At 49.2% G+C, this 6,113-nt stretch overlaps 1 long non-coding RNA gene across 1 annotated transcript; it reads left to right on the top strand.

Annotated features, from left to right (window-relative positions):
• The first annotated feature begins 3,700 nt into the window (after positions 1–3,700).
• Positions 3,701–6,074, top strand: LOC104981078. The gene is made up of 3 exons (XR_824336.1): positions 3,701–3,765; positions 3,865–4,035; positions 5,808–6,074. It is a non-coding gene; the product is annotated as an uncharacterized LOC104981078 (long non-coding RNA).
• The last annotated feature ends 39 nt before the right edge of the window (positions 6,075–6,113 follow it).

The raw sequence follows: 6,113 nt of genomic DNA, 5'->3' as shown, positions 1-6,113 counted from the left end.
GAGCTCCCAATGCAGGGTACCTGGGTTCGATCCCTGGTTGGGAAACTAAGATCCCACATATCGAAAGTAAGCGCGGGCACCACAACTACAGAAGCTCAGCAGGCTGCAATGAAGACCCGTTGCAGCCAAAATAAATAACGAATTTTTAAGGAAAAAGATCAATGAGAAGTTATTGGAGAGTATAAGCCGGAGCTTCCCTCCTAGGGAAGGGCTTCCCTCCTAGCTCAGTTGGTAAAGAATCTGCGTGCAATGCAGGAGGTCTGGGTTCAGTTCTTGGTTTGGGAAGATCCCCTGGAGAAGGAAATGGCAACCCACTCCAGTATTCTTGCCTAGAGAATCCCATGGACAGAGAAGCCTGGCGGGCTACTGTCCATGGGACTGCAAGAGTCAGACATGACTTAGCAACAGATAGACAAGCCGGAGAATGATATGATCATCTTCGGGTTTTTAAAAGCAGTTCTGCCAGCTGTGCAAAGAATAGATCTGAGGCGAGCTGGAGTGGAAACAGGGAGCCTTAGAAAGCAGAGAAAAAAAGTGGAGCACGGAACACCCAAGGCAGCAGGGAGTATGCATCTGGACCTTGTAAGCCGATTCCTTTCCCTCCTGAGCCCCAAGACAAAAATCTGCTTCGAGAGAGGGAATTTGCTAGAAAGTCCAAGTTTCTTGCCAGTTCTAAGATATGGCCACCAGAGGGCGCAAAACACCCTAAAGAGTCTCAGGATCAGCCCAGATCCACCACCCTGCTAGACTGTCCTAGGACTCAAAGACAGCTCCAGGTGTCCCCTCCCCTCTCCCAATTAAAGGGTTGACTCCAGGGCCCACAGGAGCCAGCCTCCAGTTCCTTTGATAGAAAACAGTGAATAAACTGAAGGAATCAAGGACTGGGAGCCTGAAAACCTGAGCTCTGATCCATTTCCCCACTGCTCCCGGACTTGGGCAAGGTACTTCATGTCTCTGATTCCCCCTCCCCAACATCTGCAAGAATCCTCGCTACTGTTTCCCTTTTGCTCCCTCATTTGGACCAGGGACCATTTGCTCCCTCAGCCCTCATTTCAGAGAGAAATGTAAGGGGGTTCAGAGCCTAGTGTTTGAGTCACCTGGGTTTAATCTCCATTCCAACCACAGGTGACTTCACCTGTCAAAGCCCCAGTTAACTGGAAATCCTGATACATCCCTTGCAGGGTTGCAAATTATGAGATAAGGTCTCTAGTGCTTAGAACATATTAATTGCTCGATATATGGTTATTATGCAGACAGAAATTTGACTCACATTCATTAAGTGCTTACTTAATGAATCTCCAGGATTAGAGCTTTAAGAGTAATTCTTTTTGCGCCTTTTGGCAAGATTCCTTCCTTTTTTTTTTTTTTTTTTTTTCTTTTCTGAGCCTCAGTTTCTCCAACAGAAAAACAAGAGGCTGAGTGGCTCTTCAGTAGGAGCCATTCCAGTCCTGACCCACCGGGCTGTCTCTGTCTCCCTCCCTCCAACCTCCCCCTGCTCCCTTCCTTTCTTCCATCTACCCATCATTTATTCATTCAGTCGACAATTATTTATTGAGTATCTACTATATTGCAGGTGCAGGAAACACAACAGACTGACATCCAAACAGGTGTCCAGCACTGACAGCCAGTCTGCTGGAAGCGTGTTTGTTCAAACCCTTCTTTGTCCTCTCTTTCACCAATCAATCCTGCAGGTTATTTTGTGTTTGGAACAGGAAAAAAAAGAAAAAAATGTGCCAAGAGTTTATTTCCGTGCATCTCTGTGTGGCTGTATACACACACACATTTATATTTAACATTTGCAGCAGCGTTGTCATGGGAACCATTTTTTGGTGTCTCTGGGCATGAGGGCTGCCTGTGAGTGGAGGAGCTTTTATGGAACACCCCCTGCATGTACTTTTGTGCGGCGCACCATCCTGCTGGGATAGTTCCCCCAAGAGCCTTTGTCGGCCTTTTTGATCATTGCTGCCTGTTTTTCTCATTGATCTTGTCGGATGTGAGTGAAAATGACTGGGGTGGGGGGTGGGGGGCTGAATGTCAAGCTCAGCGACTGGCAGAGCCAGATCCCCCTGGACATCTGCCAGCGAGCGGCGTGGATAGGTCAGCTTGGGCTTTTTGTCTTTTTAAACCCTTGATTTGGGAATGTTTGAGGCTTTGGGGAAGACTTGGATGAAAAGACAAAAGCAGCCAGGGAATGTATTTTCAGAAACGACAGCTGCAGCAGCCACTTTTGAACTTGGTAGGCAGTGCCAGAGCTGGGAGGGGCGGAGTGCCGGCCAGGAGGAGAGAAGGGACGAGCTCTTCATCACGCAGCTCCTCGGGGGGCCTGGCCTGGTCCTCGGTGATTTGCATACTTATCTCCTGTAATCCTCCCATCCAGCCTATAAGAAAGACACTGTGGTTCTTAGCAGGAAACTGGGATGGAGAGAAAAAAGGGCCGAGCCAGGAAGTGGCAAAGCTGTGAGAGTCAAACCCAGGCTGAAGGCTGACTCCAGGGTCAGGGTTCTACCCACTGCTCCAGCCACTGGAGCCCTCTCTGCAGCCAGAGGTTCCCCTCAATCCAGGCCAGGATTTGAGGGGAGAGGCCACCAGGCATGGCAGCCCAGAGATGCAAGTCCTCGTGCAAACCCGAAGTCACAGGGGCAGACCCCCTTCCTAGGGGGGCCATGAGATGAACAAATCAAATCTCTGCAGACATTGTACGTTTAGTCACTAAGTCATCTCCAACTCTTTGCGATCCTTTGGACCGTAGCCCTCCAGGCTCCTCTGTCCATGGGATACAGACATTACCTTCACTCTAAATACAGGAGCTGGCTTGCGTTTTGGTGTCATGAGAGCTCACCAGGCATTGCTTCGCTTCTTTATATTATAAAGTCCGTGAGACCAATGTTATCATAAAATTATTCCACTACAGATAAAGAGCGTGAGGTACAGAGAGGTTAGATGTCTTGCCCAAGATCACACAGCTAGTGAGCTGAGATTTGAACCCAAGCAAATTGGTTTTGGCACCTGAGCCCTTCTGGTCTGTGAGCTAGGATTCTGCACAGAGTCATGTGGAACTCTCCCCTCCCCAAACAGCTCCAGCTGAGAGGTAAGAAGGGTTAAAGGAACAGGAAATAGGATCTTCCTTTATTTTTCATGGCTGCACCTTGAGGCACGTGGAACTTCCCCAACCAGGGATCAAACCCGTGCCCCCTGCAGTGGAAGCTTGGTGTCATAACCACTGGACCACCAGGGAAATCCTGAGGGTCCTCTTTTATTGATGTGTTCAGCCCTGAGCTACGTCTTTCTACCTCAGAACTTTGCCAGTCCACTGGAACTACTAGGATCCCCTTTATCCAGATGACAGGAGTCAAGGTCCGGCCGGGTGAAGTGATTGGCTAAGGTCTCAGAACTGGGATTTGAGCCAAGACCTACATTTTCCAAAGTCCAAGCCCTATGCTCCAGGAGTAAGATAGCACTGCCCTGGGCACGTCTCCTACATTTCTCAGTTTATAGTGCCAAAGAAGTGTTCAGGTGTTTTGCTGAGAACGGGGAGAGCCGTTCTAGGAAACCCCTGTAAGGCAGAGGACTCAGACCTGCCCAGATAGAGGTGCTCTCTCAAATCTGCCAGGGTTGGATTACACTCAGTAACTCAACCAGCATCCATCCCTCAGCTATTTCCAGAGCGCCACCTACTGCCAGGCTCCAGGGCGTGCAGCAGTGAAAGCCAGTCATTGACCTTGCCGTGGGGAGCTTACCTTCTAGCCGCCAATATCCATGATCCAAGTAAGTACCTATGTGAGATATCCAGGGAGCTGTGGGTGTGGATAAGAGACCTCTGAGCCTGGGTTGATAACTGATGTGCGTGTTTTACATTTATTCAAGGACTTGAGAAGGTCAAGGATATCACTTAGAGCTTTTGGCCAAAGCTGAAAGCTGGCCATGCTACAGAATGAAATGAAAGAGGTTTCTATTTTCTTCATGTTCAGAAAGCAGGCCGTGGTACCGCTGGGATTCACCTCCTCTCCCCAAGCCATTTCCAGCTTCATAGAAAAGGTAAATAAGCTAACGTCTGTTGAATACTTATTATGTGCCAGGTACCAGGCTACATCAGTCCCTTACACACGCAGCACGATAGAATCACGCACACACACACATCGTCCCACCACAAAAGTAGCCGAAGGTGGGGATGAATTAAGTTTGTCTGGGAAGGAGGCAAGTCCAGGAAAGTTTCTCCTGTAAGATGATTCTTGTGCTGGGTTTTGAAGGGTACGTAGGAGCTCACTAGGCAGTCCAGGAGCAGGAGACACTTCAGGCGGAGGAAACAGCATCTGGAAAGATTTGGAGACATGACAGTGTTTGGCTGTTCAAGTCAGTAAGGAAGTGGGAGGAACTGAGGGTGCAGAGATTGCTGAGTCAGAGGCCACAGGGCCTTAGGCACCTGGCTGAGGAACCTGGCCTCTGTCTGATCTCCACGTTCCCTGTAGAAGGGTGGGAGCCAAGCATCTTCTTCCACTTCTCTATCCAAGTGGAAGCAAAGGCACACAAGGGGGGGCAGGGGGGGAAGAGCGTGATTGCCAAATCTGGGAAGCTGAAAAACGTTCATCTGCAGAATTAATTCTACATCGCTGCTATTTTCATTCTCGTGCTGGTGGGAAAGGCAGAGCATAGCAACGCGCCTCAGCCTTTTTCCAGGTGTCTGGAGCACTGGCAGGCCGGCTCCCATGGAGATCACTGGGGCCAGCCTGCAGCTTGGCGCCAGCTGTGGGCATCTGGAAATCCAGCTTCCTCTTCTTGTCATTAGATAGGGGGGAAGATCAGAATCCAGGATTTTCCCAAGGCAGTAAGCTTGGCAGGATGATAAAATGGCATCAGGCTTGACAAGGGCCAGGGGGAAGGATATCCGGACCACCCAGGATAGAAAGATGTGGTTTCCAGATCCAGGATGGGGTATGTGGGTGACTCTGTGAAGGCATTTGGTTTAGAGCATGCTGGTGGCCTGCTGGGTGGGTTCTAGAGACCTTTCGCTAGGCCAGGCCCAGTAGCCATCAGGTTGGTCTCAGTAACAGGACAGCTTGGAAGATTTGGTGTGTGGGTTGCTGTTGTTTAGTTGCTGAGTCGTATCTGACTCTTTTGTGACCCCCACGGACTGTAGCCCACCAGGCCCCTCTGTCCATGGGATTCTACAGGCAAGAATACTGGAGTGGGTTGCCGTTTCCTCCTCCAGAGGATCTTCCCCACCCAGGGATCGAACCCGTGTCTCCTGCATTGGCAGGTAGATTCTTTACCAGTGAGCCACCAGGGAAGCCCTGGGTGTGAAGGGGGTTCTGTTAATAAGGTCTGGAGCAGTGAGGTCACCTGCTGCTTTGCCCTGGGCCTAGTGGACATGTCCTGAACATGCTGGGTAACAGCCAGACAAGAGAGGAAGGAAGGCCCTGTTTGGATTCAGGCAGGCAGTATTGGTAGACACACTGGAGGGTAATGAGTTAATATATCTCAATGAGTTAATATATGTAAAGAGCTCTGCCCAGTGAATAACACATAGTGAGTGTTCAGTAAATGTTAGTTTTGTTATTGTTGGGTTGTTTTCTTTCTCTGACCAAACCCTGAAGCATTTGGGATCTTAGTTACTGGACCAGGGATCCAGCCCACGCCCTTTGTAATGGGAGTGTGGAGTCTTAAGCACTGGACTGCCAGGGAAGTCCTGAGTTGTTGTTTTTATCTGCTACACACACTAATTGTTGTCTTCCATTTGCTAGCTTATTTAATCCTCACATCAGCTCTGGGAAGTAGGAATTAAGAGGTTAAAAACAGTGTACTGTTTACAGGTGAGAAAACCGAGGGACAGTGGGGTAACATGACTCGCTCCAGGGCACACGGTTAAGAAAGTGACAGAGCTGAAAGGAACTTCTGCAACGCAACAACCGGAAAAGAAAAGCAACCCGAGTCAAAACTGGGCAAAGGACGGGCACACATGCACATTTCTCTGAAGAAAGCATCAAATGGTCAGCAAGCACACGAAAAGATGCTTGATGTCAGTAATCGTCAGGAAAATACAAACCAACACTACAATGCAATGCCACTTCACACCTAGTAGGAGCGTTATTATAAAAAAAGAAAGGAAGAAAGAAGAA

Source organism: Bison bison, unplaced genomic scaffold, assembly GCF_000754665.1.
Source record: "Bison bison bison isolate TAMUID 2011002044 unplaced genomic scaffold, Bison_UMD1.0 scf7180017864516, whole genome shotgun sequence".
NCBI lineage: Eukaryota > Metazoa > Chordata > Mammalia > Artiodactyla > Bovidae > Bison > Bison bison.
Note: the sequence above shows the minus strand (reverse complement) of the source record. Positions and strands in the feature narration are given on the sequence as shown.